The sequence below is a fragment of the Felis catus genome, chromosome A3 (assembly GCF_018350175.1).
Source record: "Felis catus isolate Fca126 chromosome A3, F.catus_Fca126_mat1.0, whole genome shotgun sequence".
Lineage (NCBI taxonomy): Eukaryota > Metazoa > Chordata > Mammalia > Carnivora > Felidae > Felis > Felis catus.
In genome coordinates this window covers 134,766,984-134,783,198 of record NC_058370.1, presented here as the reverse complement: position 1 = coordinate 134,783,198, position 16,215 = coordinate 134,766,984, and the positions used below count along the sequence as shown (strand labels likewise).

Sequence of the window (16,215 nt, the reverse complement as noted above, 5' to 3'; positions counted from 1 at the left end):
GATCCCAAGGATACACCCCTGATCGACTTCCTGCCCTAAATTTGTATCTCAGAGTCCGCTTTCCCAAGAATCTGATTTATGGCAGCTGGTGTCAGACCTGGTCTGAGAAGACTGACCCTAAAGAGGGATTCTGGAACTGGATGACCTCCTAGCTTTCAGGGAAGACCCCATCACTGAGGACCAGTAAAGGAAGTATGAAGAGCCCAGGGCATGTTAAAGTACAGCAGTTAAAGTTTCACAGTTATGAACCAGGAAGGGATATACTGAACTGGGAGTCCCATACCACATGAATTTGAGAAATTCAAGTATGGGTCTAGTAATTGTAAGGAAAATGGTCTTTAATGGCGATTGTTGAATGTTACTGATACTTTGGGGTAGAAAATTGGTGACTTAAGTCCATAAGTTAATATTCAGTGTAGCAGGTTCCAAAGAAGGTTGAATTCTCAACTTCAGCAAGGCTATTTATCTCTGTTTGGGAAGGTGGAACCAGATGTGTGGGGCGCTCACACCTAGATGGATGCCCTTGAGAACTGCAGATCCTTTGCAGAAGTGACACTCGCTCCTTCCTGGTAAAATCAAGTGGCTTCCATCACATAAGACAACAGGCATCCAATCTCGCTTCTGTCCCACCCTTGCCCCCTGCTTAAGATCTATCCCACTAATGTCCCTAGCCACCAGATCATTAATTAGGTTTAAGTCCCAGCATACATGGCTGGAGAGGTGCTGGGCATACAGACACAGGAAAGGGACTATACTCTAAAACAGCCACAAGACTTCAGCAAGATATATCAGCAAGAGCTAAAAGAACATGCATGAGACTTGATCTTGAAGGTGTAGAATCAAGGTCAGGCAAAACATAATGGAGGATAAGAAGAGGCTCTTCTATGACCGAGGATTTCACATGCTGGCAAGGACCATAAGAGATGGTGCTAATACGTTGTAACACACTACAATGGCACCTGAGACCTGTGAGAAAGCAACAGCCTACATTAAGTGAAGTGGAAATCTCAGAATTTCTCTAGAAGCATGGAAGAAGGGATCAAAATCTCCGAGAACTGGGATTTCTAGAGTTGACATACTATAGAAACCACTTGATTTTCACAGGGACTAGTGAAATCCCACCAATTAGGTATGGCAGGAGGGCTTGGAGACCCTCTGTTTGCCAACGCAAGGAGGTGTGCCCCAGTGAATGGTGCATCAGGTTCATGCTCTCTACAGATCATGACGAACTGTAGGAAATGCGGACGCTGAATGGTGTTCCCTGATATCAGTATGACGTTAGGATCCCAGAATATCAAAAGTTAGGTGACAATGTTTAGCCATTAGGAAAAAAAAAAAAAGTAAGTGCAGTTATTGCAATGGATGGCAAAGTCAGAGTGGCATCCAGGGAACCTCATCTACCAAGAGCTATGGAGATGAGAAAAGAACAAGCCATCCCCAAGGGCAAGAGAGATGGCAGCCAGCGAGTCAGGAGGGGGATAAACAGAGCTGGGGATCTATGGTCCTGTCTTGTCCACAAGAGGACAAAAGCATTTGTTAATATAGAAAATTAAATACAGTTATAATTACTAGGGTAGCCGCTAAAAGAATGCAGATAAGAAAGGAAAAAGAAACAAACAAAACATGGACTAAAATCCAAATATATCGGTAATTTCATTTAATTAAATGAACTAAGTGGTTCAGCTAAAAGATAAAAATTGTCATAGTCTGAATAAGAAAATAAAATCCAAATATACTCAGTTCATATAAAACATTTCTAAGATAAAATGATAAAACTGTCAAAAGTAGGGGCACCTGGTTGGCTCAGTCAGTGAGCATGCTACTCTCCTAAATCTCAGGGTAGTGAGTTCAAGCCCCACATTAGGCATGAAACCTACTTAAAGTAAATAAATAAAAATTGTCAAAAGTAAAAAGAAAGAACACCATATACTATGTAAACACTAACCAAAAGAAATCTGATGTAACTACATTATACATATTTTCAGGCAAAACTCACTAATAAAAAGGGTAAATGCATAATAATATAATGCTCCAATTGTCTAGAGGACTAAAAAGTTATAAATTTGTATGCAATTAATAACATAACCTCAAAACACATAAAATGAAAAAATCTAGAACAAGGATAAACATAAAAACCCACCACCACTCCAGAAATGTTGACACAACTCTTATTAATTAGTGATTTAAAGAGACAAAACAAAACAAAAACAGTAGAGATACAGAGATACACACAACTTGATAACATACTTGGCTTCTAAAGACAGAATGTTATTCCCCAAACTGCAGAATTCATCATCCTTTGAAGCATACCAGAAACAGCTATAAAAATTAACCACACATTGGGTCACAAAACAATGATTCATTTTTAGAGAAATGAATTTATAGAAAGTATGTCCTCTGATGGCCACGCGATTATACTAGAAGTAAAAAAATAAACAAAGAAGATAATTTGACAATACATACATGTTTGGAAATTAAGAATTACATGTCTAGATAACCCATTAACCTAAGGGAAAATCAGAAAATAAGTTTAAATAATAAAATACAAAAATACTACCTACCTATCAAAACTCAGGACATGTTTTTAAATACATATGTTAGAAAAGAAATTTTTTTTTCAATATACGAAATTTTTTGTCAAATTGGTTTCCATACAACACCCAGTGCTCATCCCAAAAGGTGCCCTCCTCAATACCCATCACCCACCCTCCCCTCCCTCCCACCCCCCATCAACCCTCAGTTTGTTCTCAGTTTTTAAGAGTCTCTTATGCTTTGGCTCTCTCCCACTCTAACCTCTTTTTTTTTTCCTTCCCCTCCCCTATGGGTTTCTGTTAAGTTTCTCAGGATCCACATAACAGTGAAAACATATGGTATCTGTCTTTCTCTGTAGGACTTATTTCACTTAGCATAACTCTCTCCATTTCCATCCACGTTGCTACAAAGGGCCATATTTCATTCATTCTCATTGCCACGTAGCACTCCATTGTGTATATAAACCACAATTTCTCTATCCATTCATCAGTTGATGGACATTTAGGCTCTTTCCATAATTTGGCTATTGTTGAGAGTGCTGCTATAAACATTGGGGTACAAGTGCCCTTCTGCATCAGTACTCCGGTATCCCTTGGGTAAATTCCTAGCAGTGCTATTGCTGGGTCATAGGGTAGGTCTATTTTTAATTTTTTGAGGAACCTCCACACTGTGTTCCAGAGTGGCTGCACCAATTTGCATTCCCACCAACAGTGCAAGAGGGTTCCCATTTCTCCACATCCTCTCCAGCATCTATAGTCTCCTGATTTGCTCATTTTGGCCACTCTGACTGGTGTGAGGTGATATCTGAGTGTGGTTTTGATTTGTATTTCCCTGATGAGGAGCGACATTGAGCATCTTTTCATGTGCCTGTTGGCCATCTGAATGTCTTCTTTAGAGAAGTGTCTATTCATGTTTTCTGCCCATTTCTTCACTGGGTTATTTGTTTTTTGGGTGTGGAGTTTGGTGAGCTCTTTATAGATTTTGGATACTAGCCCTTTGTCCAATACGTCATTGGCAAATATCTTTTCCCATTCTGTTGGTTGCCTTTTAGTTTTGTTGGTTGTTTCCTTTGCTGTGCAGAAGCTTTTTATCTTCATAAGGTCCCACTAGTTCATTTTTGCTTTTAATTCCCTTGCCTTTGGGGATGTGTCACGTAAGAAATTGCTGCGGCTGAGGTCAGAGAGGTCTTTTCCTGCTTTCTCCTCTAGGGTTTCGATGGTTTCCTGTCTCACATTCAGGTCCTTTATCCATTTTGAGTTTATTTTTGTGAATGGTGTGAGAAAGTGGTCTAGTTTCAACCTTCTGCATGTTGGTGTCCAGTTCTCCCAGCACCATTTGTTAAAGAGACTGTCTTTTTTCCATTGGATATTCTTTCCTGCTTTGTCAAAGATTAGTTGGCCATACGTTTGTGGGTCTAGTTCTGGGGTTTCTATTCTAGTCCATTGGTCTATGTGTCTGTTTTTGTGCCAATACCATGCTGTCTTGATAATTACAGCTTTGTAGTAGAGGCTAAAGTCTGGGATTGTGATGCCTCCTGCTTTGGTCTTCTTCTTCAAAATTACTTTGGCTATTCGGGGTCTTTTGTGGTTCCATATGAATTTTAGGGTTGCTTGTTCTAGTTTCGAGAAGAATGCTGGTGCCATTTTGATTGGGATTGCATTTAATGTGTAGATAGCTTTGGGTAGTATTGACATTTTGACAATATTTATTCTTCCAATCCATGAGCATGGGATGTTTTTCCATTTCTTTATACCTTCTTCAATTTCCTTCATAACCTTTCTATAGTTTTCAGCATACAGATCTTTTACATCTTTGGTTAGATTTATCCCTAGGTATTTTATGCTTCTTGGTGCAATTGTGAATGGGATCAGTTTCTTTATTTGTCTTTCTGTTGCTTCATTATTAGTGTATAAGAATGCAACTGATTTCTGTACATTGATAGAAAAGAAATTAAAAAAAAAAAACCCTGAGGATTAATGAGCTAGACATCCATGTCAATACACTTGATCTTAGCCAAAAGGCCCAGAAGCAATAAGGCATCCATGTCAATAATCTAGACTGACACAGGAATCAATAAAGTTTTGTTTTTTTTAAAGGCACACAAACACAATAAGGGCACCTGGGTGGCTCAGTCGGTTAAGCGTCCGACTTTGGCTCAGGTCATGATCTCACAGTTCACGAGTTCAAGCCCCACATCAGGCTTTGTGCTGACAGCTTGGAGCCTGAAGTCTGCTTCAGATTCTGTGTCTCACTCTCTCTCTCTGCCCCTGCTCATTCCCTGTCTTCTCTCTCTCTCTCTCTCAAAAATAAACATAAAAAAATTAAAAAAAAAAATAAAGCCACACAATAAAGAAGGTCAAAAACCAAAAAGTTGATTCTTGAAAGAAACTAAGAAAATCCATAAATGTGTGGCACAACCGCTTGAGAAAGAAGGGGGAAAAGAGGAAAAGAAAGGCCAAGAGCCAAAATGAAAATGCAAGTGATTTTGCCACTTTATGCCAATATCAAAAATTTAGATGAAATTGAGTAAACTCCTAGAAAAAAACATAACTTACTAGAAGTGACTCAATTCATGTAAATGGATCAATAACAAAACCTTTCCCTCATAAAGAATATTCCAGGCCCAGATGGTTTCAATAGCAAATTCAACCTTTCTCTCCCAAAGTCTTCCAGAGAAGGGGGGGGGGGGGACAGTATCCTCCACAAATTAGAGGTTAGAAGAACCTTAATACCAAAAGTCAATGAGAAATTATAAAACAATCTGATGTTTAAACATAAATGCAATCATCCCGGAAAAAATGCCGGCATTCCAAATCGAGCAGTATATAAAGGAATTGATACATTATGAGTAACCTGGCTTAATACCTGGAATTCAAGACTCATTAGAAATTCCATTAATATAACTCACCACTTTAACAGATTAATGGAGAAACTCCACATGATCTTAATGAATGGATAAAAACAATCTGATGAAATTCAATAGTAATTCATGATAAACATTAATCTACACAAAGGGGATTATGAAGAGATCACCTTAATCTAATAATAAGCATCAGTCAAAACACTACAAAAATCCTAGTACCTGTAGTAAAACAATGAAAGCTTTTCCTCTGAAGTTGTCAACAGGATGGAATGAAGATTCCCATTCTCACTCTCTGCTTTCAACACAGCAGCTGTGCTTAGAAGAAGGGTATCCATATGGGGAAAAAATGGAAAAAAAAAAACTTCTAATGGAGAAAAAATTGCACTGGATGTCTCCTTTCCATCCTGCACAAAAATCAAGTCTATGTGTGTTATAACCCTAAATGTGGAAGGCAAAATTACCAAGGTTTCAGAAGATAATATGAAGTGATATCTTCATCCCTTGAAAATATCTTCATGGTTTTAGGGTAGGAAAAGATTTCTTACATAAGAGATGCAAACAAATACATTAAAAAAAAAACAACTAATCATAGAGAGAGAAAAAAATAAACGGGTTTTTCAAGAACTAGCATGCATGCCTCTGTCCCAGCTCTAACACAGCTCCTTCTAGAAGCTGTCTCCGGCTCCTCCAAGCATTATGATGCTTGCTGATTTGGTCCAAACTCCGGGAAAAGCCCTTATAATGTTGGAATACTGTATTACAGCTTTCACACCTGTCACTTAAGCCAGACTTTGGGTTCCCTCGTGGCAGGAAACCTGTCTTATCCAAGTCTATACTCGGAAGCACAGCAAAGTGTGTGGCACACTGAAGACGCACAGCGAATGTATGGTGAACGGGTGTAGACGGAGGAGTGCAGGTATTGACCGTGCTGCATTCACCTGTGCACCAAGCAAAGCACTATTAAGAGCCTGGGGGGGCTCTGCAAGCACTTGCAATAAAAGGACCCTTTCAAATGCCCTTCCCGGAGATACTGAAGACACCGTGTGTGTAAAATCTACACAGAGAACGTGAACAGGGCTCGGTACTTGCTCACCAAGCCTTTGAGTTGGGATGCTTCTAACGACGACACAAACCCAGCTTATGGAAAAATGTGTTTTTGTGTTCAAGTCCTCTGGGTTTTCACGGAAGTGGTTTGGCTGGGTACACAGTGTGTGCGTTCGAACTGCTGGAGCTCGCTAGATTGCTGTGTTTAATTGGGCAACAGCTGGCGATAATTTTCTGTGTATGGAGTGAGGGATTCAGTGACTGCTTCACTTTGCATTGTGTTTCATTATCTTTGTTTCTGCCCTTTCAGCTCTTGTATCGGGCCGGAAAGGAGTAGGGCCAGAGGACTGAGAACCACAAATGAGGCAGAATCTTGTCATCTGCAAGCCGGGTGACGTACGATATTCCTGCAGGAAAGGTCTTTGTTGGGAAGTTCACTGACTCCCGAACGCTCAGCCCCCCCCCCCCAGGTACCCAGAGATCACCGGATTCAATGTCATCCTTTGGCAGCCTTTGAAACAGGTGAAGGGACCTCCCGGAAATCACCCAGCAATGCTAGCAGCTGAGCAGGGACGGAAGTCTCTCCCTTCACCCCCAGCCTTCTTCCTCAAACACCACCTCCACCTCTGCCATTCTTGGCCAAGCGATGGAACGTCTGGAAAACGGCAGGCCTGGCCAAGGGTGGTGTTCTAACCACGAAGTCCTCTGGCTCCGCCCAGTGACTCTGGCGGCCACAGCAGAGGTCTGGAAACAAAACAGAAAGCAAAAATCCCCACGCACATAAGTGATCCTTTCCCCCTGAGAATCAATTAGTCAATGTTGTAAAGCATTTACACAAATGCTGTGTTATTACCGGGTGATGGTAGGGCATGTGCTGGCTGAGTGTGTTAATGGGAACGCTCACAGTCCGGAGACTGCTTGTCAATCCACAAGATGCCCAAGAGAAAAGCAGTTCAGGGTCGAAGTCGTTAGAGGAGGAACAGTAGCAGTTCATCATTAGAGGGTAATGGGACTCAATTTACCCCAAAGGCTCCATTCATCCCGGCAGCCAGGAACCTGGTGCCAGGCAAGTAAACTTGGCCCTGGCTCCCTCGGCTACTCCCTTTGTTCTTGTGTATTATCTGCAATTTGATGTCACTTCACATGGATATATTATCCATATGTATATATGGATAATAAATCAGCAAAGAGACTGAAAGGCAATGAAAATAGATGGCATATCAAAATTTTAGAGCAACAACTCTCCACTGGTTTCTGCTGGGCACAGGATGTGTCCTGCCTCGTGGCCCCTGAACTGCCATTTCCACCCGGGCCCTAGAGCATTCTCTGGGTCCTGGTGACAGGCGAGGGGACAAGGAGTCCCAGCAGCAGGAGGCAGGTGTGACAGGAGACCCCAGTGCCCTGCCCGTCTTCCCCTCCAGCTGCCAGCAAGCGGAAGAGGAGCACAACCACACAGATGACGGGGGCTCCGTACCCCTGTGGCCCGCTGCTCTGCTCAGACACCAGGCGGAGGCAGGTTAACCACAGCAAACATCTCAAGCCGCGGCTGCTCTGGGGAAGGAGGATGACCCTGGGCAGAGGTAAGGGGGGGGACAGTAAAGAAAGCTCGGGGGGCCTGGTTACCAAAGAAAAGTCACAAGCTGTGGATTGAAGGAGATTAGCCTTTAGGTGGAAGGAAGTCAGGGATGATACAACCACCTGGAGGGAATGTGTGGTAGCAAAATAAACTTACACTTCATTTAACGAGGGATATGGTATTTCTGTCCTCAGACAAAAAGAAAAATCCAGAATATAGGGCAAAACATGGCCAGAAAAAACTTACTTTTGAGCAATTGATATAAATATATATATATCCATATATATATATATATATCCATAAATATATATATAAATATAAAAGTATATATATATATATTTTTTATATATTTATGGATAGTGTGAATCTTCAACTGCACTCTTTCCCTTTTTGCTTTGGTTGCCGGGTAAAGTCCACATTTTAACTTGCAACCCAACTTCACGAAAGTCAGGAGGATTTTATAGCAAAAAGTCCCATGGCAAACTCCCCCTCTGGTTTCTTCATACCATTTTATCTTTCTTTTCACACTGACTTTTAAAAGTCCACCTATGTATTGCCGTGTTATCATACCATAGTATTGTAAGCCATATCGAAAAAATTTTCGGAACAAGGCAGAACAGAAATAGAGACATGGATGCTGGCAGCATTTCAAAATTAAAAAAAGCAACAACCAATGAAATGAACAAGCCTGGAACCCACACACGGGGCCAGGGAAGGACCATGGCGTGAGGCGTCCCTGTAGTGAGGGGTTCTAGTCCCCTGAGTGGCCAACCTCACAGTGCTGACACAGAGCTGACTGTGTCCCCTCCCTGGAGTCCAGTTGTGCCAAGTGTGAAAATGGAAGGGCTTATTGACATCACTGATAACAATCCCCAGCAAATGTAATAATCGATGATTTGACATTTGTGCAGCTTGTGTGCACCGCCCCGGGGGGAGGCTGGAGTGTGTAGCCAGAGCCACCCTACCATTGAGATGCTGCTTGAGGAAGGAGGTGCTGGAGACTGACTGAAGGGTAAGTAGAGGTTGCAAGGGCTTTATTATTCCAATGAGGTAAGAGTTGGCTTGGGAGTTGGCACTGAAAAGTGGAGAGATAAGAATTTGAGCTTCCGCTTTATTGAACTCACAAGATCCACGGGAGAAACAGCAAAACTCTCCCTCCAGGACGGAGAGCTGGCTAAAGGCATGCTGTTCAAACCTCGGGGTTTGGGAGAAGCATGGCTGGGGAGAGGAGTCGCACCCCTCACGGTGCCTCACACACAATGGCCACCCTCTGAGATATCCCAAATGGAAGCCCAGGGCAGCCATCACACGGCCTCATAACCACGACATGATCACAGCTCTGGGGACACAGTCAGAATGGGTGTCTTGGGGGTGGGTGGAGCCTGCGTCATAGGGAGCGGGGATGTGCAATTACGTTCCGTTTGGAGAACCCAAAAGTGTGCCGCAGAATAACATTCACCATGGCGATGTGGTACAATTATGTGTTTTGATATTTTCTAATAACATGGTGAGATGGATGGAGCTTATTTGCTCCTTTGGGGCCTAGAAGACCCACAAGGCAGACAGAGGAGATTACCATCTTATCCTTGGCTCTTCGTGGACACATTGAAGATCTACATTGATTCATAATAAATTGAACCAAATAAAAGTTTGGCTAAACTTGACCTCACTGCCACGTTAGGCCAGGAAATCTGGGATTTCTGCAAATAGGCTGAGCAAGGCCAAATAAAGATCAGTATTTCTAACCTCAGAATCCATGACCACTTTATCAATAAATGGTGGGTGGTGCCACCCCTGGTCTGACCCTTAGCATAGCACACCTCTTATCCTACTCGAGACCAGCTTGTCCTGTAAGGGGGCCAACCCAACCCAGGGTCCTTTGTGACCCACAGAGGGATCTGAGAAAAGAGGGACGAGCGCCCGTGTCTTGGGACGCGTAGCATTTCAGAAAGACAACAGCACATGAAGATACTGGAAGCAATGGGAAGCACGGGGACATGCAAGATGGCGGCACCCGCCCTGTGTGCAGTGGGCGTGACGGTGTATGCCAGTGCCTGGTGCCCAGGGAGTGCCCACCGCACGCTCCTCTCCTGTGCTGCCCCTTCCCAGACTCCGGAGAGTCTGAGCCCCTGCGGGCCCTCGCCTGCCCAGGCCTCTTCTGACACGGCTCCCCCCAGGGAGCCCCCAGGTCCCTTGGGGGTTTAGTCTGGGTGATAAACGGGAGGGCAGGCCTGGGGGAGGGGATGAGCTGGAACGAGGTGTGCCGCGAGATGTCACCTTGTCAATACTCAGAAAGTAGCACCCTTTCAAAGGCCATAAATGTTCCTCAGTGATAAACAGTGTTGGGAGAATAATGACACGTCGGGGTAATAATGACACTTCCTCCGCTAAGGTGTTTAAGGTTACTGGATGGTATTAAACCCACCTGCACGGGCCCCAAAGGGAACTCATTCCCTGCCCAGAGACAGACCATGGGCACAGAAAAGCTTAGTTTTTCTGATGCCCTTTCAGGGCTGGGCCTGACTTGTTATCCCTTCCGGGTGGTGGATGGGGAGGGTGCGGGGAACACTCAGGCCCAGGCTCCTGGTGGCACGCGGGCTGGCTTGCCCAGTGGGTAGGGGCACAGTCAGAGGAGGCCAGCAGGGGGGTTCTTTGGCCCAGGTCAGTAGTGCAGGACAAGGCCAAAGAGATAACGGGAAGAAGAGCAGTGGGGGATCGGCAGAGACGGTATGGGGGAATTCTGACGCAGGACAGAAACCACTGTGATTCCGGCGAATGCGTTCATTCATTGCACTGGAGACTCAGCAAAAGTCTGGAACCCTGCAGAGTGAGACACGGGGAGACAAGGCAGGCCAGCGCGGCAGTGTGTTCCTGGAGATGATGGCTCCTTTGGAAGACTCAGGACAGAATTCCTGGACCTTACGCCAGGGCTGCCTAAGCAAAACCAGTCAAACTTCATTAGTCTGCTACTCTGAAAAAAACGAATACAGAGGTGGTTGCTCAGTTGATTCACACGAGCACCATAAAATCTGCAGTAGATAAAGCTTTTTTTTTTTTTTTTTTCCTTACTGCTGGATCATTTCTGCATTTCTTCTACATTTGCCCATGATTTCCAAGGGTGGGACCAGGTTCAAGTCCAGCATAGAACTTGGTATTAAAAGCACATGTGACCCGGGCCACCTCCAGCTGCTCATTCCACAAACCCACCAAAAGACCCCAGGAGTGTCTCCTTAGGAGATCAGTGGGCCAGGACAGGTGAGGCATTGTTCCGTCTTGATTTTAAAAGTCTGTGCTTCATGAAGGCTTTCTTGTCTCCCAAAGAGCTCCAAGACGGCGGATTAAATAAAATATATGTTTTGTAGCAAAGATTCTACTTTCCAAAGTTTTGGAAACTTGGAATATTTCCTGCTAAATTAGAGATATGTTGAATCCGGTAGAGTGTGGGATAACAGGGTGTAAGTGACCTGGTAAAATAATTTAACCCATTTCCGATACCCAAGAAAGATAAAAAAAAAATTCTCAAACCATTGCCTGAGATCTGTTGGAACCGATATTACTGACAGTCACAAGGTATTTATACTAACTATTCAGGAATCTTTTCTTTGGCTGCATTTTATTTTCCATTCCCCGCAGTGATGAGCAGATATTGATTATGATAAAATGGTCCACACACATAACCCCAGTTTTTCAAAGTTTTTGCCAAATGTCAAAGCAAAGAAGAACATGAACGGTTCTGTAAGAAATGTATTCCTATTGTTATTTTCATACACTTTTAGTTATTAAAAAAAAAAACCATTTGGCCTTCTTGAGTTACTGTAGTTCTGAACTTACGAATTTTTCTAATCCTGTTAAGAAGAAGTTTTAAATGGAAATACGTCAATATACATTTCCATATGCATGTAGGACTCTGTGTTAATTAAATCATCCGTTCAATAAACAAATACTGGCAACAAATACTGGGTGCCTCCCATGGGCAGGCACCGTGCTGGGTGCTAAGATGACTGTCCTTGCCAGACATGACAGAGGGTGCTGTTTCCAAGGAAGGATAATAAACTTGGAATTGAACAATTTGCGTGGCCGAGGCCACATGACTCAAGGGTAGTAAGCCTCGGTTTTCTGGATGGTTTTCAGCTACGGTGGAGCAAAGCTGAAGAAAGATGACAGTAATTACAGACGGTGTCACGAAGACAGGAGTTAGCGTGGCCACCAGGGTTTCGTCGTCCCCCGTGCGGATCCTGGTGTAGCGGCCTTCCCCGAGACAGTTGTGACATTTAGTTAGCAGCACTGGAAGGTCATAACGTAACAAGCTCTCCCAGAGTCGACCACACTTTTTTTTTTTTTTTATTAAAAACTGACCTTTATCTGTAGGACTTTATAACCCTGAGAAACAAAAAAATCACATTAGCCCTTTCCTCAGGAGATCTAAAAGTACATGCTTCTGATCTTTGTATGTCTTTTCGTTTCCATCTAAAACAGAGCAAAATGAAAATTTTACGAAGAAATGAACGGAGAACTTGCCGAGTGACTAGCAGATGTGAAGAAGAAATAATCCCTGGGTGAGATTCTGAACGTCTGAATGTCTGAACGTCTGAACGGAGGTGGCCGCTCTGGGAGTGAAAATCACCCGGGCGGACCCCGGAGAGAACGTCAGAAGCAGGGTCATCCGTGTTCGTCACACGTTGGGAGCAGAAAAGAGGAAGACTGAGGGCCTCAGCGGTGCAGCTGGGGGTTCATGGCAGGGAGGAACGTGAGAGGGAGTGGGGGAACTGTCTCAGGCAGGAAGATCATGTCTTTGGTGTTTGAAATTAATTTTCAAGACCAGGTGCCCTGTACCTCATTCTTTTGGGCATTTCCCCCCAAAGTACTTCCAATGCACACGTCCAGCTGTAAGGATCTGGGTGCACATCACATGAAAATCCCTCAAACATTTTATTTTACTTGAAAAACTTGCCTGAATCTAGAATATTCTTTAAAAAAAATAAATAAATGTTTATTCTTGAGAGAGAGAGAGAGAGAGAGAGACAGAGACAGAGACAGAGTGTGAGCAGGGGGAGGGGCAGAGAGAGAGGGAGACACAGAATCCGAAGCAGGCTCCGGGCTCTCAACAGTGAGCACAGAGCCTGACGTGCAGCTCCAACTCACAAACTGCGAGACCATGACCTGAGCTGAAATCGGATGCTTAAACTACTGAGCCACCCACGTGCCCGGAATCTAGTATATTCTATATACAGTTGTGTAACTGTGTGTGTGTATATATATCTTAACTTCAAATTCATGCCATTGTATTTCCCCCAAATTAAAGTAAAATCAACTCTTAATCAAGTTGTGCAGCACATGTCTGTAGTTGTAAGTGCCTCCCAGGGATGATGTGTGCTGTTCCCCCTCCAGACGAGACAACTGGAGAGGTGATGCCCATTCATGTGGGAAAGAAGGCTATAGGGAGAGCGGCTGATCCATGTGCAAAGGGAAGAGACCAGAACGCTGGGGAAGGGGAGAGCGACCAGGCCACAGACTATGGGGATCAACCTGGGAGGCTCAGGGAGAGGCCGGCTGCCCGAGAGCTGCTGGATGGGAGGGGAAGGACCAGTGATGGTACAAAAGGTTGACATGATCCAGAAGAATGAGGACGGATGCTCTAGACCGTGTCGCCCCCAAATTCATGTTGAAAGCCCAACCCCCAATTAGGGGGGTTAGGATGGTTAGGATGGTTAGGAGGCATCTGGAGGCGGGGCCTTAGGGAGGCGGTTAAGCCATGAGGGTGGAGCTCCCACGATGCCCTTCGTGCCCCTAGAAGTAGAGAACAAGAGACCTTGCTTCCTCTCTCTCCTTTCCACATGAGGAAACAGTGTGAAGGCGGCCGTCTGCAAACCACAAAGAGAGCCTCCAACAGAAATCAGGCCCGTCATCACCTTGATCAAGGACTTCCAGCCTCCAGCGCTGCGAGGAGCCCCCCAGCCTGCAGGGTTTTGTTACAGTGGCACGAGCAGATGAAGAAAGGATCTGGCAGTGGGGGGTCACCGTCGACAGAGTGGACAAGGGCTGGGTGGGAGGCAATGGAGCAAATCCACGTGATTCGTTTGAGACATTTGCTTTCGAGTTCAGGGGGAGTGGGAGCAAGGCAGGGGGTGGGGGGCACAAGCGGGGGCACCTGCAGCATCAGGCAGAGCACATCTGAAAGCTGGTGAATTCAGGAAGCCATGGAGGCCGGAGGGGCCCAGCACCAGGCTGACAAGTCCCCATGCCCTTCGACCAGCTCTGAGGTCCTGGTCTGGGCCCCTCAGATCTTCTGGGAGCACAGAAGGAAGGACCTTCGGAGCAGAGGTGCCCCCTCGTTGAGCATTGAGCATGTTCTGAATCTCCACATTGAACCCTCCCAGCAAGCCCACAGGGGAGGTACGGATATGACCCCTTGTTTCCAAAAGAGGGAGCTGGGGATTAGCAAGATTCAGAAATTCGACCGGGTTCCAGGTCAACAGAGACAAAGTACTGAAACCCAGTTTGCTCAGAGACTCTAACCTCCAGTTAACATTTTCTGTGTTCTCAGTTCTCATGCCCCTGGAAGGACCCCATGCTGGCCTCAGGGACCCAGTTGTGTTTAATTGGGGTCACAGAGCTACAGAGCTGTGCCTCTGAGGCCAGACCCATCTACTGAGACATGTGTCTGGAGGTCTGCAGAGGTGTCCTTCTGTCCTGTGGATTTGTGTCACTCCAAATCGGCGATAATACAGTGCAAGAAACCCACCAAATTGGGGCTCACTCACTGGCTTACAAACATGTTTTGGCCAGTGCTGTATTTTATTTGAATAGTTAACATGAATGTTTCTAGGCAGGATACGGCCCTCTCCTTCCATCTCGGCCATCTTGATCCCCCAACCCACACCCCAGAAGCTTCCCCTGCATTCCTGCTACCCTCTGTGCACTGAAGGCATTTGAGTTGACGGCCCCTGATTCAATTAGTGCTGATCTATTCACAATCATTTTATTACATACTTAATACAATTCAAAAGAAGATCTTCCAGATCGAAAGACCCCCTCGCTCAGGTAAAGGACTGTGATCACATGTGTAAGACACAGGTTTTCCCAAGAATATTTTGCAAACGTCTGGTCAGCAGAAATGCTTGGTGGTTTTCTCTATAACACACATAAACCACAAGCAGGATAGCTGCTTCTCAGCTGATGCTAAAACAAACACAATACTCCCCCCAAATGAACTGGGGTAAGTAAAATTTTAGAATGTCACCGAAGATGTGTTTCATAATAGGTAGAAACAGAACAGAACAACAGAATGGCCTCATTGTTCAGACTAATTTTTTTTAAAGTTTTTATTTAAATTCCGGTTAGTGAAACACACAGTGGAGTATCAGTTTCAGGTATACAATATTGTGATTTTACACTTCCATCCATCATCCGGAGCTCTTTATGGCAAGTGGGCTCCCTAATCCCCCGCACCCGTGTAGCCCATCCCCACCCCTCCCCCCTCTGGTAACCATCAGATTGTTCTCTATAGTTAAGAGTCTGTTTCTTGGTCTGCCTCTCTTTTTTCCCTTTACTCATTTGTTTCTTAAATTCCACGTTGAGTGAAATTATATGGTATTTGTCTTTCTCTGACTTTTTTTGCTTAGCATAATATACTGTGTCTCCATCCACATCATTGCAAACGGCAAGATTTCATTCTTCTTTATGGCTGAGTAATATTCCATCGTATATAGATATCATATCTTCTTTACCCATTTATCAATTGATGGGTGCTTGGGCTTTTTCCATAATTTGGCTATTGTAAATAATCCTGCTATAAATATTGGGGTATATATGATCTATTTGAATTAGTATTTTGGTATTCTTTGGGTAAATACCCAGTAGTGTAATTGCTGGATTATAGGATAGTTCTATTTTTAACTTTTTGAGGAACCTCCACACTTTTTGCCAAAGTGGCTGCACCAGTTTGCATTCCCACAAAGGTTGCAAGAGGGTTCCCCTTTCTCCACATCCTTGCCAACACCTGCTGTTTCTTGTGTTGTTGATTTTAGCCATTCTAACAGGTGTAGAGTGATATCTCCTTGTAGTTGTGATTTGCATTTCCCTGGTGATGAGTGATGCTGAGCACCTTTTCATATATGTTAGGTGTCTGTATGTCTTCTTTTACAACATGGAATGCTTGGGGCACCTGGGTGGCTCAGTCGGTTGAGCACTGAGTCTTGAT

At 44.4% G+C, this 16,215-nt stretch overlaps 1 pseudogene; it reads right to left on the bottom strand.

Annotated features, from left to right (window-relative positions):
- Window positions 1-4,413: 4,413 nt before the first annotated feature.
- On the bottom strand, window positions 4,414-4,565 carry LOC111559996 (annotated as a pseudogene).
- Window positions 4,566-16,215: the final 11,650 nt, after the last annotated feature.